This window comes from Bufo bufo, chromosome 1 (assembly GCF_905171765.1).
Source record: "Bufo bufo chromosome 1, aBufBuf1.1, whole genome shotgun sequence".
Classification (NCBI taxonomy): Eukaryota; Metazoa; Chordata; class Amphibia; order Anura; family Bufonidae; genus Bufo; species Bufo bufo.
The window spans coordinates 124,204,563-124,219,034 of NC_053389.1; the positions used below are offsets into that span (position 1 = coordinate 124,204,563).

General features: G+C 46.3%; 1 protein-coding gene across 1 annotated transcript in view; it reads right to left on the minus strand.

Annotated features, from left to right (window-relative positions):
- LOC120998544 (coiled-coil domain-containing protein 50-like) overlaps positions 1-10,804 on the minus strand; it is a 104,223-nt gene extending 93,419 nt beyond the window's left edge. The window contains exon 1 of the mRNA XM_040429237.1: positions 10,665-10,804. The gene's annotated coding sequence lies outside the window, so the exon portion shown is untranslated. The remainder of the gene's footprint in view (positions 1-10,664) is intronic.
- Positions 10,805-14,472: the final 3,668 nt, after the last annotated feature.

A 14,472-nucleotide genomic window follows, 5' to 3' on the forward strand; every position in this document is an offset into this window, starting at 1 on the left:
GCTGAAACGCGTAAGAGATCAATCTAAATGCACCTCCGCCACTATGATCATAGGGAAAGAGACTTCCACACAGATTTGTGAGAAGGACTGGTACCACAAAGTAAACTGGGTAATAGCTAAATAATAGAGACGTGCAATAGATGCAATGGTAAAAGTTTAAATGGGCCCTAATCTAGTTTAGTCCCTTATCAAAGCTTAAAGGGGCATTCCGGTTACAGAAGGTTATCCCCTATACCACAGATAGGGTATAACTATGAGATCGGCGGGGATCCTACCGCTGGAACCCCCACCAATCCCGAGAACAGTGGTCCCATATCCTGTGGGGTCCCCCTGAAATGGGCGGAAAAGACGAGTACACAGCTCACCTGTCTCCGGTGCTCCCATAGAAATGAATGGAGCGGTGGCGCTCTGTCCATTTCAAGGAGGCTCCACGGGGTACAGGTCCCCTGTTCTCATGATCGGTGGGGGTCCCATTGGTAGGACCACCACCGATCTAACAGTTATCACCTATTTGGTGGACAAGGGCTCATGCACACGAGCGTGTGTGCCCCATGCTGTGGACCTCAAATGGAGGTCCGCAGTGCACGGGCACAGCGGACCCGCTGACTTGAATGGATCCACGATCCGCAAGAGACGAACCGCACCGTAAGAAAAATGTTCTAGTTTTTTTGCAGTGTGGCGGCACAGACCAAAATACCGCTGAAGCTCTTCGTAGTACTTCCATGGGCTTCTGATCCGTGCCTCCGACCTGCACTGTATCTTGAACATATGGACCCATTCAAGTCACACGGAGTGCACACGGGCAGTGCCCGTATATTGCGGACCCGCTGTTTGCGGCCCGCAATATGGAAACGGGGAACACGCGCTTGTGTGCATGAGCCCTAAGGGAAAAACTTTCTGTAACCAGAACCCCCTTTACAGGAACTGGCAACTGATACACCTCGATTTTGTGCCGTCGAGGCCAGGTTCGCTAAGTAGCGGTGAGCCGCTACACAATGTCCATCACTGTGCTTGGCATGCAGACAATCGGCAGGGATGCCGGGGGTCGGACCCTCACCAATCTGATATAGACTTCTGAGGACAAGTAATCAATATTTAAAATCACAGACAAACCCTTTAAAATTAAATGTTTGGCATTAGAAAAAGGGTCAGTTTTTCCCCCAGAAAGTGTGCTACTCTTAGGGTCAATTCACACAAACGTATGGCCTCCATGCCTGCGTTGTGGACCACAAACAGCAGGTCCGCAATACATGGGCACCAGCCATCTGAACTATGTATCACGGATGCGGACCCATGGACTTGAATGGATTGGCGCTCTGCAAGATACGGCAAAGGATAGGACATGTCCTATCTATTGCGGAGCGAATGCACGGATCAGAAGCCCAGGGAAACAAACAGAAGTGCTTCCGTGGGCTTTCAGATCCGTGCCTCCACACCACTAAAGATAAGATATGTCCTATCTTTTGCGGATGGGCTCGCAGTGCAAAAAGGAGTTCAAACGGCCGGTGCCCATGTATTGCGGACTGCTGTTTGGGGTCCGCAACAAGAGCACAGAGGCCATACGTTCGCATGAAAGGACCCTTAGCTTGTGTCCGGTATTGTAGGTTTATTCATTTGAATGGGGGTGAGCTGCAATACTAGACAAGAGTGGTGCCGTTTTAGAAATCTGGAAGAAGACTCTAAACTAGGATAACCTCTACATGGAATTCCTCAATATATGTGTGTCAATTACATTTGTGTGTAAGGCCGCATTCACACATACGTGGTCCGTGAAAATCCGGCCGGCCGTCCTGCTGAGTGCAGGAGCGCACGGCGTCATTGGTTGCTATGACACCGTGCGCTTCGTGCCGCCGCTGTACAGTAATACACTCATATGGTCTATATGCGCTCCTGCACTCAGCAGGACGGGTTTTCATGGACCACGTATGTGTGAATGCGGCCTAAAAGTGATATAACTGCATCACAAATACAGCTTCAATGAGTTTTTAAATGGAACGTCCACCATCAGGCACCAGTCTACACATTACCTATAGAATGAAACTACATAAAAAGATGAGCCATTTTGTAAATACTTAACGTCTCTTATCCTGTAGTGATCCCGAGTTACATCCTGTATAATACCCCAGAGCTGTACTCAATCTGATGGTGGGGTCACTGTCTACATACATTACTTATCCTGTACTGATCCAGAGTTATATCGCATATTATACTCCAGAGCTGCACTCACTGTATATGTACATTACTTATCCTGTACTGATCCAGAGTTATATCTTGTATTATACTCCAGAGCTGCACTCACTATTCGCCTGGTTGGTTCACTGGGGCAGACTTGCCATTGAAAATCGCATTTCACGTCACAAAAACGGTATGCATGCTTCTGGTGCATTTTTGGAGTAAAACTACGCCAACTTATAAGTATGTGTTTTTTGGCACGTAGAATCTGGCGCAGGATTTACGATACTTCAAATTTATAAAAAGGTACATGCACCAGAATAGTAAATTTGTCTAATATTAAGACTGGGATTCCTATTCTTAGACAGTGCGAAGTGCAGCACTATTAGTACATCTTCCCCGCTGTGTGCATACATGACTTATTTTGCACTGATCCTGAATTACAGTCTGTATTACACTCCACAGCTGCATTCACAGTTCTGCTAGTCAATATTAAAAACAGTCCACAACATGTTGCTAGATACACCCCCTAAGCTTCAGATTGCTGTACGCCCGGTATAAAGAGAACACTTTCCAGAATGCAAATCACCAGAGCAGAAACAGCGCCAGCAAAGAATACCAAGAGATTGCAAGTCTGAAAAATTGGAACTATGGCTCAGGAGTACAAACGTATGGCTTGATCCCTTATGTCCTTTTAAAGAAATCCAACAAGATCATCACTCCTATTATGGGGAGAGGTTTAAGATGTCAAGATCGTCACAGGGCAAACCACAAAGAAATGCATGGGAACAAAACACACATTTCTAGTAGATGGAAATACTCAAGGTGAACTCCCTGCCACCAAAAAAGTGAGACACAGCACAAGACACAACAGGAACACACACACCCTGCTGACATGTGCCGCCAAATGGCAAATACCTGCCTGAAAGGACACCTGTAGTCAGAATATGGCAGCGTTTATTAAAGGGGATTCTGTCAAATTCACAGAAGTGTCATATAAATAGGTTCATAGCGTGAGGAACACCATAACTGGCCAAAGTAGAGGAGGCTTCTTTCCTGTGTTTTCTCCACTTTTCCTTAAAGGAGGGGGGGGGGGGGGGGGGGGGGGGGGCAGAAACTGAGCCAAAAAACTAACACACTATGGACCACATTTATTATTAAAACCTATGTGTGAACCCAACCGTAAAGGGGTTACGCCATCAAATGTCATTTTAATCTAGTTCTCTTTATTATAATGGTGCCCGCTGGTATTTAATCTATATAGTAATGTGCACATCCACCTACTGAGGTGGACACACATGCTCAGTTCCATTTTTCAACTGCCACCAGCCATATCTGTGGTTGGAAGCGGTCACAAGGAATGAGCTGCAGCAGAAAGGACACACACCCTGAGCGGTGATGAGGGAATAAAACTGCTGCAGCAGAAAGGACACACACCCTGAGCGGTGATGAGGGAATAAAACTGCTGCAGCAGAAAGGACACACACCCTGAGCGGTGATGAGGGGAAGAAAACTGCTGCAGCAGAAAGGACACACACCCTGAGCAGTGATGAGGGAAAAAAACTGCTGCAGGAAAAAGGACACACCTCTTGAGCTCTGGTAGCGAATAAGCTGCAGTAAAAAGGACACACCCCGAGCTGTCGTAGGGAAAGAGTGGTAGGAGAAAAGATACACTGCGTGAGCTGTGACAGGGAGATAGCTGCAGCAGAAGCATATACTGAGCTGCCAGACTGAAGAGAATCTAGCAGAGCAATGAATGGGGAGATCTCTGGATCCATGTGAGGTACAGGGCTGGTTCTGGCTTTGTTAGAAAGAGACTGGCATGTAATATGTGATGTCTGATTTTTATTTTTTACATCAATCATGACACAAAATAGTTTGGCAAACAAAGAGCTAAAGTTGTCAGCTGGCGCAAATCAGACTTTTGAGAAAGGGACATTTAAAAAGGTTGAAGGAGTTTGATGGAGTTCCCGAAGAAGGCTGACTGTCCTGAGAGGAGTGATCACGCTGTCGTGTGGCCTTAAGGCCCCTTGCAGACGAGCGTGTCCAGATTAGGTCCGGATACGTTGTGTCTGCGATTAGGGAAAATCATGCGAGTGCGTACGCAATTTCAGTCAGTTTTGACTGCGATTGCATTACGTTGCTCAGCTTTTTCTGCGCGAATGGAATGCGTTTTTTGTGGGACCCAGACCCGAACCCGGACTTCTTCACTGAAGTTCGGGTTTGGTGTTCTATTCATTTTATTATGTTCCCTTATAACATGGTTATGAGGGAAAATAATAGCATTCTTAATACAGAATGCATACAAAAATGTGGCTTGAGGGTTTAAAAAATAAAGATAAAAATAAAAATTAACTCACCTCATCCGCTTGTTCGCGCAGCCGGCATCATCATCTTTCTTCTTCTTTCAGGACCTGCAAAAGGACCTTTGAATCTTCTATCTTCTTTCAGCAGGACCTGCGCTGATGTCACAGCACTCACCACGTGGTGAGCGCAATAACGTCATCAAAGGTCCTTTGGCAGGTCCTGAAAGAAGACTATGCCGGCTGCGCGAACAAGCGGATGAGGTGAGTTATTTTTTTTTTCACCCCTCATGCCACATTTTAGTAAGCATTCTGCATTAAGATTGCTATTATTTACTAACCTGGTTATAAGGGAAAATAATACAGTAAATTGACTTTAATGGGGTTGCTCATCCCGATCATCTCCTAGCAACCATGCGTGAAAATCGCACCGTATCCGCACTTGCTTGCGATTTTCACGCATCCCCATTCATTTCTATGGGGCCTGCGTTGCGTGAAAAACACAGAATATAGAACATGCTGGGATTTTTACACAACGTACAAGTGATGCGTGGAAATCAACGCGCATCTGAACAGCGCCATTGAAATGCATTGCACCGGCACAGAATTCTCGCCCGTGTGAAAGGGGCCTAAGGCCTCTTTCACAAAAGAATTTTCCACGCGGGTGCGGTGCGTGAGGTGAACGCATAGCACCCGCACTGAATCCTGACCCATTCATTTCAATGAATCAGTTCTGCGTGAAAAACGCATGTTCTATATTCTGCGTTTTCCACGCAGCCCTGGCGCCATAGAAGTGAATGGAGCTTCAGTGAAAAACGTATTGCAACCAGAAGCAAGTCCAGATGCAATGCGTTTTTCACTGATGGTTACTAAGAAATGTTTGTAAATCTTCCGTTTTTTATCACGCGCGTGAAAAACGCATCAAAACACATTGCACCCGTGTGAAAAAAAAAAAAAACTGAACGCAATCGCAGACAAAGGTGACTGAACTTGCTTGCAAAATGGTGCGAGTTTCACTGAACGCACCCTAAACGCATCCGGACCTAATCCGTATAGTCAGCAAACAATGATTTTTTTAAAATGTCAAAAGATTTGGATTGCCCGATGAAAGATCATTTGCTCGTTCATGGGGCAACTGGCGGCAGTATTGGGCCCCTTTCACACGAGCGAGTATTCCGCGTGGGTGCAATGCGTGATGCAAACGCATTGCGCCCGCACGGAATCCGGACCCATTCATTTCAATAGGGCTGTGTACATGAGTGTTGGTTTTCACGCATCACTTGTGCGTTGCGTGAAAATCGCATCGCATCTGCAAGCAAGTGCAGATGCGATGCGTTTTTCACGGATGGTTGCTAAGAGATGTTGTTTGTATACATTCAGTTTTTTAACATGTGTGCAAAACGCATTGCACCTGCACGATAAAAACTGAACGTGATCGCAGGCAAAGTCATTCAGTTTTGCCTGCGATCACGTTCAGTTTTTATCATGCAGGTGCAATAGCGCATTTTTCACTGAACGCATTCGCAACGCATCCGAACCTAATCCGGACACGCTTGTCTACAAGGGGCCTTACACTGCCAGATGATCGCTAACCAGCGTTACTACGAACGCTCGTTAGTGATCTGCCGAAAAATCGGCAGATGTAATACACCCTTAAGTGTTCCTCAGTGACATGCGTCCCTCCCTGGCTTTTGCAGACGCACATGGCGATGCCTGTACACTGTGGACCCGCTGTTTGCAGGGCGCAATACGGGCATGGCAGGGCAACGGCCGGGTGCATGAGCCCTAACAGTAGCCCGGACAGACACTAATGGCGACCTAAGCGTAAATTTACACCACCTTTCAGAAAATTCTAGAGACCCTAGTGACCATTGTAATTGAGATACAAGGCGCTGCATGGTAAGGGTCATTATGTTATGTAACCCGGGCGTGCTGCCTTCATTACAAAGGGGGATTACTTTGTGTTTTTAGTAATTGACACACTGTACAGGTTCTGCAGCAGATTATGACGTAATGGATACAAAGACAATTCATTATTTACTACAATGCTTTCCTCTTAGGAAACAAAAAATGAAACCAGCAACAAGTTAAAAATTGATATCTGCAAATGAATTCAGATTACACACTGCCAGCGACCAGGACAGAATTAAAAGGCAGGTCACTGGTCGGGTCCAAAAGTTGGGAAATTCCGACCGTCCAACACTTTCTGGACCAGAACATGACGGCCATTGTTTTCTAATTCTGCCTGAGAGCTTACGATTCATTTCCAGGATGGAGGGGGGGGGGGATATAGTGACGGCTGCAGAAGTTGATGAACTGTACTGAGTGATATGTGGAAAAAGTCCCTTTTATGATTAGAGAAAAGAATGTAACCTGATCTGCAGTGTGTACATGGGATTCAACTGACTAGATTGTATGAACACAGCGCCATGAGAGGAGATAGCGCAAGACATGGAGAGGGGGGAAAAAAAATATATATATATATATATATACACACACACATATAGAAGTGTAGCATTTTGTGTACACAACCCTTTTGCAGTCTGATATATTTCCATGGTAACAGACTACAAACAACCCCTAGAAGTAGTCTGATCCTTATTTTGTCAGATGGAAGGGATTACTCTATTGCAGGTTTCAGGTGAGCATGTTCAACACACCACAGTGGACTCTGCTCCTTAGGCCCCTTTCACACGAGCGAGTTTTCCTCGCAGGTGCAATGCGTGACGTGAACGCATAGCACCCGCACTGAATCCTGACCCATTCATTTCAATGGGTCTGTATACATGAGCGATTTTTTATTTTTACGCATCACTTCTGCGTTGCGAGAAAAACGCAGCATGTTCTATATTCTGCATTTTTTTCACGCAGCCCTGGCCCCATAGAAGTGAATGGGGCTTCAGTGAAAAACGCATTGCGTCCAGAAGCAAGTGCGGATGCAATGCGTTTTTCACTGATGGTTGCCAAAGCTACTTTCACACTTCCGTTGTTGGATTCAGTTGCCGAAACTGCCTGCCAGATCCGGAAATCCGTATGCAAACGGATAGCATTTGTTTCCGGATCCGGTTGACAAATGCATTTGAAACACCGGATCCGTCTCTCCGGTGTCATCTGGAAAAATGGACCCAGTATTTATTTTTTTCGCATTTTTAAAGGTCTGCGCATGTGTAGAGCGGGAAACCGGATCCGGTTTTCCGGAACACTTGGTATCGGATCCGGCATTAATACATTTCAATGGAAATTAATGCCGGATCCGGCATTCCGGCAAGTGTTCCGGAATTTTGGCCGGAGAAAATACCATAAGGCCTCTTTCACACGGGCGTTGCGGGAAAAGGTGCGGGTGCGTTGCGGGAACATGCGCGATTGTAATGTGTTTTGCACGCACGTGAGAAAAATCGGCAGGTTTGGTACCCAAACCCGAACTTCTTCACAGAAGTTCGGGCTTGGGATCGGTGTTCTGTAGATTGTATTATTTCCCCTTATAACATGGTTATAAGGCCTTGTTCACACTTCAGTGTTTGGTCAGTGATTTCCATCAGTGATTTGTGAGCCAAAACCAGAAGTGGAGCCTCCACAGACATGAGGTAGAAGTGAAAGATCTGCTCCTGTTCTGTGTTTAGAGCAGCACCTGGTTTTGGCTCACAAATCACTGATGGAAATCACTGACCAAACACTGAAGTGTGAACGAGGCCTAAGGGAAAATAATAGCATTCTGAATACAGAATGCATAGTAAAATAGGGCTGGAGGGGTTAAAAAAAAGAAAATAATAATAATTTAACTCGCCTTAGTCCACTTGATCGCGCAGCCCGGCTTCTCTTCTGTCGTCTTTGCTGTGTGCAGGAAAAGGACCTGTGGTGACGTCACTCCGGTCATCACATGGTCCGTCACATGATCTTTTACCATGGTGATGGATCATGTGATGGACCATGTGATGACCGGAGTGACGTCACCACAGGTCCTTTTCCTACACACAGCAAAGAAGACAGAAGAGAAGCCGGGCTGCGCGATCAAGTGGATTAAGGCGAGTTAAAATTATTTTATTTTATTTTTTTAACCCCTCCAGCCCTATTTTACTATGCATTCTGTATTCAGAATGCTATTATTTTCCCTTATAACCATGTTATAAGGGAAAATAATAATGATTGGGTCTCCATCCAGATCGTCTCCTAGCAACCGTGCGTGAAAATCGCACCGCATCCGCACTTGCTTGCGGATGCTTGCGATTTTCACGCAGCTCCATTCACTTCTATGGGGCCTGCGTTGCGTGGAAAACGCACAATATAGAGCATGCTGTGATTTTCACGCAACGCACAAGTGATGCGTGAAAATCACCGCTCGTGTGCACAGCTCCATAGAAATGAATGGGTCAGGATTCAGTGCGGGTGCAATGCGTTCACCTCACGCATTGCACCCGCGCGGAATACTCGCCCGTGTGAAAGGGGCCTAAGACTGACTGAACTGAGGACATCCTGAACAGAATGCATTAGGATAAAACTGAAGCGTTTTTTTTTTCGGTATTGAGCTTCTGTGACGGAACTCAATACCGAAAAACTTTAACGCTAGTGTGAAAGTACCCTAAGAGATGCTGTTTGCAAACCTTCAGTTTATCACACGCGTGAAAAACGCATTGCACCCGCGCAGAAAAAAAGCTGAACGCAATCGCAGACAAAACTGACTGAACCTGCTTGCAAAATGGCGCGAGTTTGCCTGGACGCACCCTGAGCCAATCCGTCACGCTCGTGTGAAAGAGGCCCGAGACCGGACCGCAGGGCACTAGAATGATTTCTAATGCTGTGTGTCTCTGCATGACCTCAAGTGTAATGATTTGTACTCTCATAATGCCATCAGTACAAATCTTTACAGTTGAGGTCGGGCAGAGACACACAGCATCTGGTCAAAGGAGTTCACTACCGGAATTCACGCTCCCACGCGCAGAATGTGTCACGCAGGGAACACGCTCGTCTGAGACTGGCCTAGGACTACACAACATGGCGAGTTTGTAGCTTTTTTATTTTGTGTGTATACCGATTAAATATCTACATTTTTAGGCGTTCTATTCTGGCTGAACACGTCTGTAGTCTATAACCATGGAAATACATAGGTTTGCGCAGGAGCTGTATACAATAGCAAAATGTCATTATGACCAGATAGATAGATCCAATTTAAGGCCCATTCACACGACCGGATTTTGTCTGTCTGCATCTGTTCCGCAATTTTGAAGATCGGATGAGAACACATTCATTACAATGGGGCAGCAAAAGATGGGTGTGCTCTCCGCATCCGCACTTCCCAAAAAATATATGCATTTGCGGACGAGAATAGGCATTTCTATCAGGGAGCAGGACGTTCCCATCTGCAAAATGCGGACCGCACCCGGGCGGTATCCGTGTTTTGCGGTCAGCAAAAACGGATACGGTCATGTGACCGAGGCCTTACAAGTGATGGAAGGCTAAGGCTGCACCACTTACAACGCAGCGGGTTATCCAACTCCTGTACTGAACGGTGCAAACAGAAAGCACGCAAACCCTGGGCCGGAAAGGGTTAACCACCCATGTAGATGCCCGTCCTGTGGATACACTATTAACCCTTTCAGAACCAGACGACGCACGGGGGGCGCGATAGATATGAATACAGACATTTTAGGACAAGACCCATAATAATAATATTAATATATCGTCCAGGGGACGGGACAAACATATAAAATGCAACAGCAAATATCTATGGACGGGGACACAAAAGGAGAAAGGGCCCCGCTGATAGGTGGATCATTACAACCCCCCTCATTCTGCGCAGGAGTTTGGAAGACTCTGCGATTAGAAATCCTGATTAGATAGATAGATAGATAGATAGATAGATGGATGAATGGAGGGATAGAGAGAGAGATATTGTCTGCAAACAATGATACACGGAATTGTTAACCTTTTCAGTGCCAGGGTGCAGTACCCTTTGTTTGCAAAAATGAAGACAGAGATAGACAGATGACAGATGATAGATGACCACTGCTGCCTCATTACACAAACCTGCCTGATTGCCAGTGATGAGAGGTCAATGGTTAACCCTGTCAGCACCAGGCTCCCTCAATGCAGGTCTACAGACATCCACCCTTTCAGTGCCAGCCTGTGGTAAAGGCTCCAGTGTTGCAGTGATTGCGGCGAGCCCCCCGGACAATGGTGCAGTGCCCCCCGTACCTGCACAGATGCGGGGCTCCCCCGGCCGGCTGCTGCTGCCTGTGTGCTGGGCGGACAGCTCTTCTCTCCTCCCTCCTTCTCCCACACAGCTGTATCTGCAACAATGTAACAAGCTGGAGAGACGGAGGCCGCGGGGGGACAATCTTCCCACTCTGACTCCTACAGCTCCGTATCCGGAGGGCTCTGTATCTCCACCTCACAGGACCTGCCATCCATGGCACATGTCATTAGGGAAGTGTCTCAGCAGTGCCACAGATGAATGCAAATGTCTCCCAGCATAGGTCACAGTGTGTGAGGATGGCACCAGGCCTGCAACTGGATCAGAACATCTGACCTGAGGGGAAAAAGTGGAGTCAGAGTCCGAAACAGCCAATCAGATTGCATCTCTCATTTTACAAAGTTTTTATTTAATTAAAGATGGAATCTGATTGGCTGCTGTGGGCACACGCTCCAATTTGCACCAGTTTTGATACATCTGCCCCTTTGCACCACAGGTTGACTTTATCATGAGGCCTCCCAAGTGTCCCTCTTTTGGAGGGACAGTCCCTCTTTTTGACCCAAGTCCCTCTGTCCTCCTTTGCTCCTTAAAGGGATTGTCCGGGCTTTTAATATTGATGACCTATTCTCAGGATAGGTCATCAGTATCAGATCGGCGGGAGTCCGACACCCGGCTGCATGAGGAGACGGCGAGCGCAGTGCTCACGTGCCGTCTCCCTTCTCTCCGCTGTATGTCTATGGGACAGCAGCAGCACGTGCCATCTCCTCAGACAGCTGATTGGTGGGGGTGCTGGGTGTCAGACCGCCGCCCGTCTGATATTGATGACCTATACGGAGGATAGGTCATCAACCGAAAAAGGCCGGAAAACCCCTTTAAATGTGGTATAGATTTGCATTATTGCATTTACAATATTTTGTCTGGTCCTCTCTGTATATTAGAGCCCGCTTTGTATATTTTGTATATTATTTGATGTAATTAGGATTTTAATATAACAAAATAATAGCAAAGACAGGTGCACTCTGCGGTCTTACTAAACCCGCAAACTGATTTTAAAATTGAGAGATTAGCCAACATGTCCTACGGTGTAGAACATGTCTGAGCCCGAGCACCGCGCCATTCTTTTCAGTTTGTATATATAGATTCCTGGAGGTGTATAAACTCCAATTTAAATGTGCCTGTTTTCCATCTACAGGCCACATTTAGGTGCACCTGTGAGGCCTGGGACTATCAGCCAGTCTTGAGTGGGACTCGCAGACTCCTCCCTCCTCCCATTGCAAGCATGGTCACATGCTGGAGGTAACTGGTGAGCTGTTTGTGAGTCGGCCTTATGCTCCTGTAATTTGTCCACTGGCTTCTGGTATTGCCCACACGGCTCAGGTAGGTGAGTGTTAGGTCCCGGGCTACTTGAGAAACCTTGGCGTGGTGCCCGGGCTTAGACATGTCCTACACCGTAGGATATGTTGACTAATCTCTCAATTTTAAAATCAGTTTGAGGGTTTAGTAAAACCGCAGAGTGTCTTTGTTATTATTTTGTTATATTGATTATGACATCCACATAATTGCTATCTTGTGTAGGATGTCTATTGTGGTACTTGTGGTTCGCTGCGGGCATCCTCCACTGTATGCATTTTGCTGGGGATTGCCATTAGCAACGGGCCACAAGTGCAGGATTTGCTCCCCTATATATATGCACAACTGCATGTGGGTTCGAGCATTTCCTGCCTGTTTAATACCACGCCATTCTTTTCAGTTTGTATAATTAGGATTTTAGAAATTTCTATATTCAGATCATTTTTGCGCTATTGTGTAAAAATAAAATGATTGAAGTGTATAAATATGCAGGAAAAATGGATCCTTCACACAGTGAACCATAATTGTCCCTCTTTGACCGTCCACAATGTTGGGAGGTATGCATTAGCAAGGGCCCCTGTGCAAGAACAGTAAAAGGGCCCCTTGTTCTCTCTCTAACAGGTGATCGTGTAACATCCCCCTTATAGCTCGCTTAGGCCGTCTGCACACGAGTGCGGGTGAACGCACACAAGATCTGTACGAATTTCCGTGCGGATTGCTGTGCGTTTCTGTAACATATCTGAACCAAAATCCCCAATTTCTAAGAATGCTTTTTCGTGTGGAAAAGGGTGAAATCGGCAGCTAAAACCACACAAAATTGGCATGTTGCAGATTTGGAAATCAACACTGCAGTCAATTTTCACGCAGAAAAAAATCTGCAAAGTTTACATGAAATTTGTGTATTCTCATACACGTTGCTGGTACTGTAATACGCCGCGGTTTTTTCGCATGGCCATCTGCACGGAAAGACTCACGTATTCCATAACATGTAGCAGGTGGCCTTAGGATCCACCAGTAACTGTGAGCTATAAAATTCATTTCCGATGGCCTACATGTAGTCAAAAGTAGCAACACGCTATCTGCTTTTAGGGCGGTAGTGACCCCCTCGCCTATGGGCCCCAATATACAAGGGCGCCAGAAGTTAAAACTACTCCAAGCCCTGACTGGAGTAGTTTTTCTCCAACATTTACGCCTGTTGGTAGATTTTTCTGGGGTGATCTCCTGGCCCCAACCACCCCCTTAACACATTGAAGTGTCAAAGGTGGCTCAAAAACGTGACAAAAAAAAGGACCATGCAACTTATTAAACACCAAAAACAGGCGTAGCGCCATTTGTAAATGACCCCCTTTGTCTATATTTTCCAAATTAACCTGCCGTACGAATTGGGAAATCTGCAGAATGTCAGTTGTTTCTGCGGCTTGCACCCTTTGCAATAGAAAGTTGAGATATGAGGGAAACTGCATCAAAATCCACAAGTAGTGTTGAGCGAACTTCTGTTTTAAGTTCGGCGTCCAAAGTTCGGGTTTTCAAAGAATCCCGTTATGGATTCCACTACCACGGACCATAACGGGATTCGGAATCTATAATGGGATTCTTCGATAACCTGAACTTAAAACAGAAGTTCGCTCAACACTATCCTCAAGTACATGGGCACAGAAATACCCACCAAAATCCACGCACAAATTCTGTGTGTACCATGTGCATGAGGCCTTACAAGCATTTTTGAAGTACTGTTTTTTTAGTCACATGTTTTTATCATATTTTTTTTTATATAGAGAGAAGTCTATGGGGAAAATGCCTGGAAACACTGAGAGATTTTAAAAAAAAGTGTTTGTAGAGCATTTTATCAAAATGTAATGTCACACACCACCGTTTATGGTCCGCAATACGGGCACTGAGCCATTATGCTTGTGTGCATGAGCCCTTATCAGTAAGATAAAAATTGGGATATAATGAGTGTGTACGAGGTCATAGATCAGGAGCCATTAGGTGAGCTGCCTGACGGAACAGAGTAAAAATTCGGAGTCTGCTACTAGAGAAATTTAAAGGGGTTTTGCCATCACATACAATGGCAGCATATTGCTAGGATATGCCCCCATTGTCTGATAGCTGCGGGTCCCATCTCTGGGACCCACACCTACAACGAGAATGGAGCGGGGAAATTAATGGAGGGCGCACTGCGCATGTGCAGCAGCTCTCCATTCATTTCTATGGGGTCGCCGAAAATAGCCGAGCGCTGGCTCGGCTAGTTCCGTCTGCCCCATAGAAATGAATGGGAGCGGTGGCCGCGTGAGCGCGGTGCGCTCCCATTCACTTGTATGGGAGCAGCGCTTGGTGGTGGAAGGACCTCGAGAAACCCGGGGTCCTCCAGCCACAGCTCTCCCAGCTCCGTTCTCCTTGTAGGTGCGGGTCCCAAAGGTGGGACCCGCACCTATCAGACAATGGGGGGCATATCCTAGC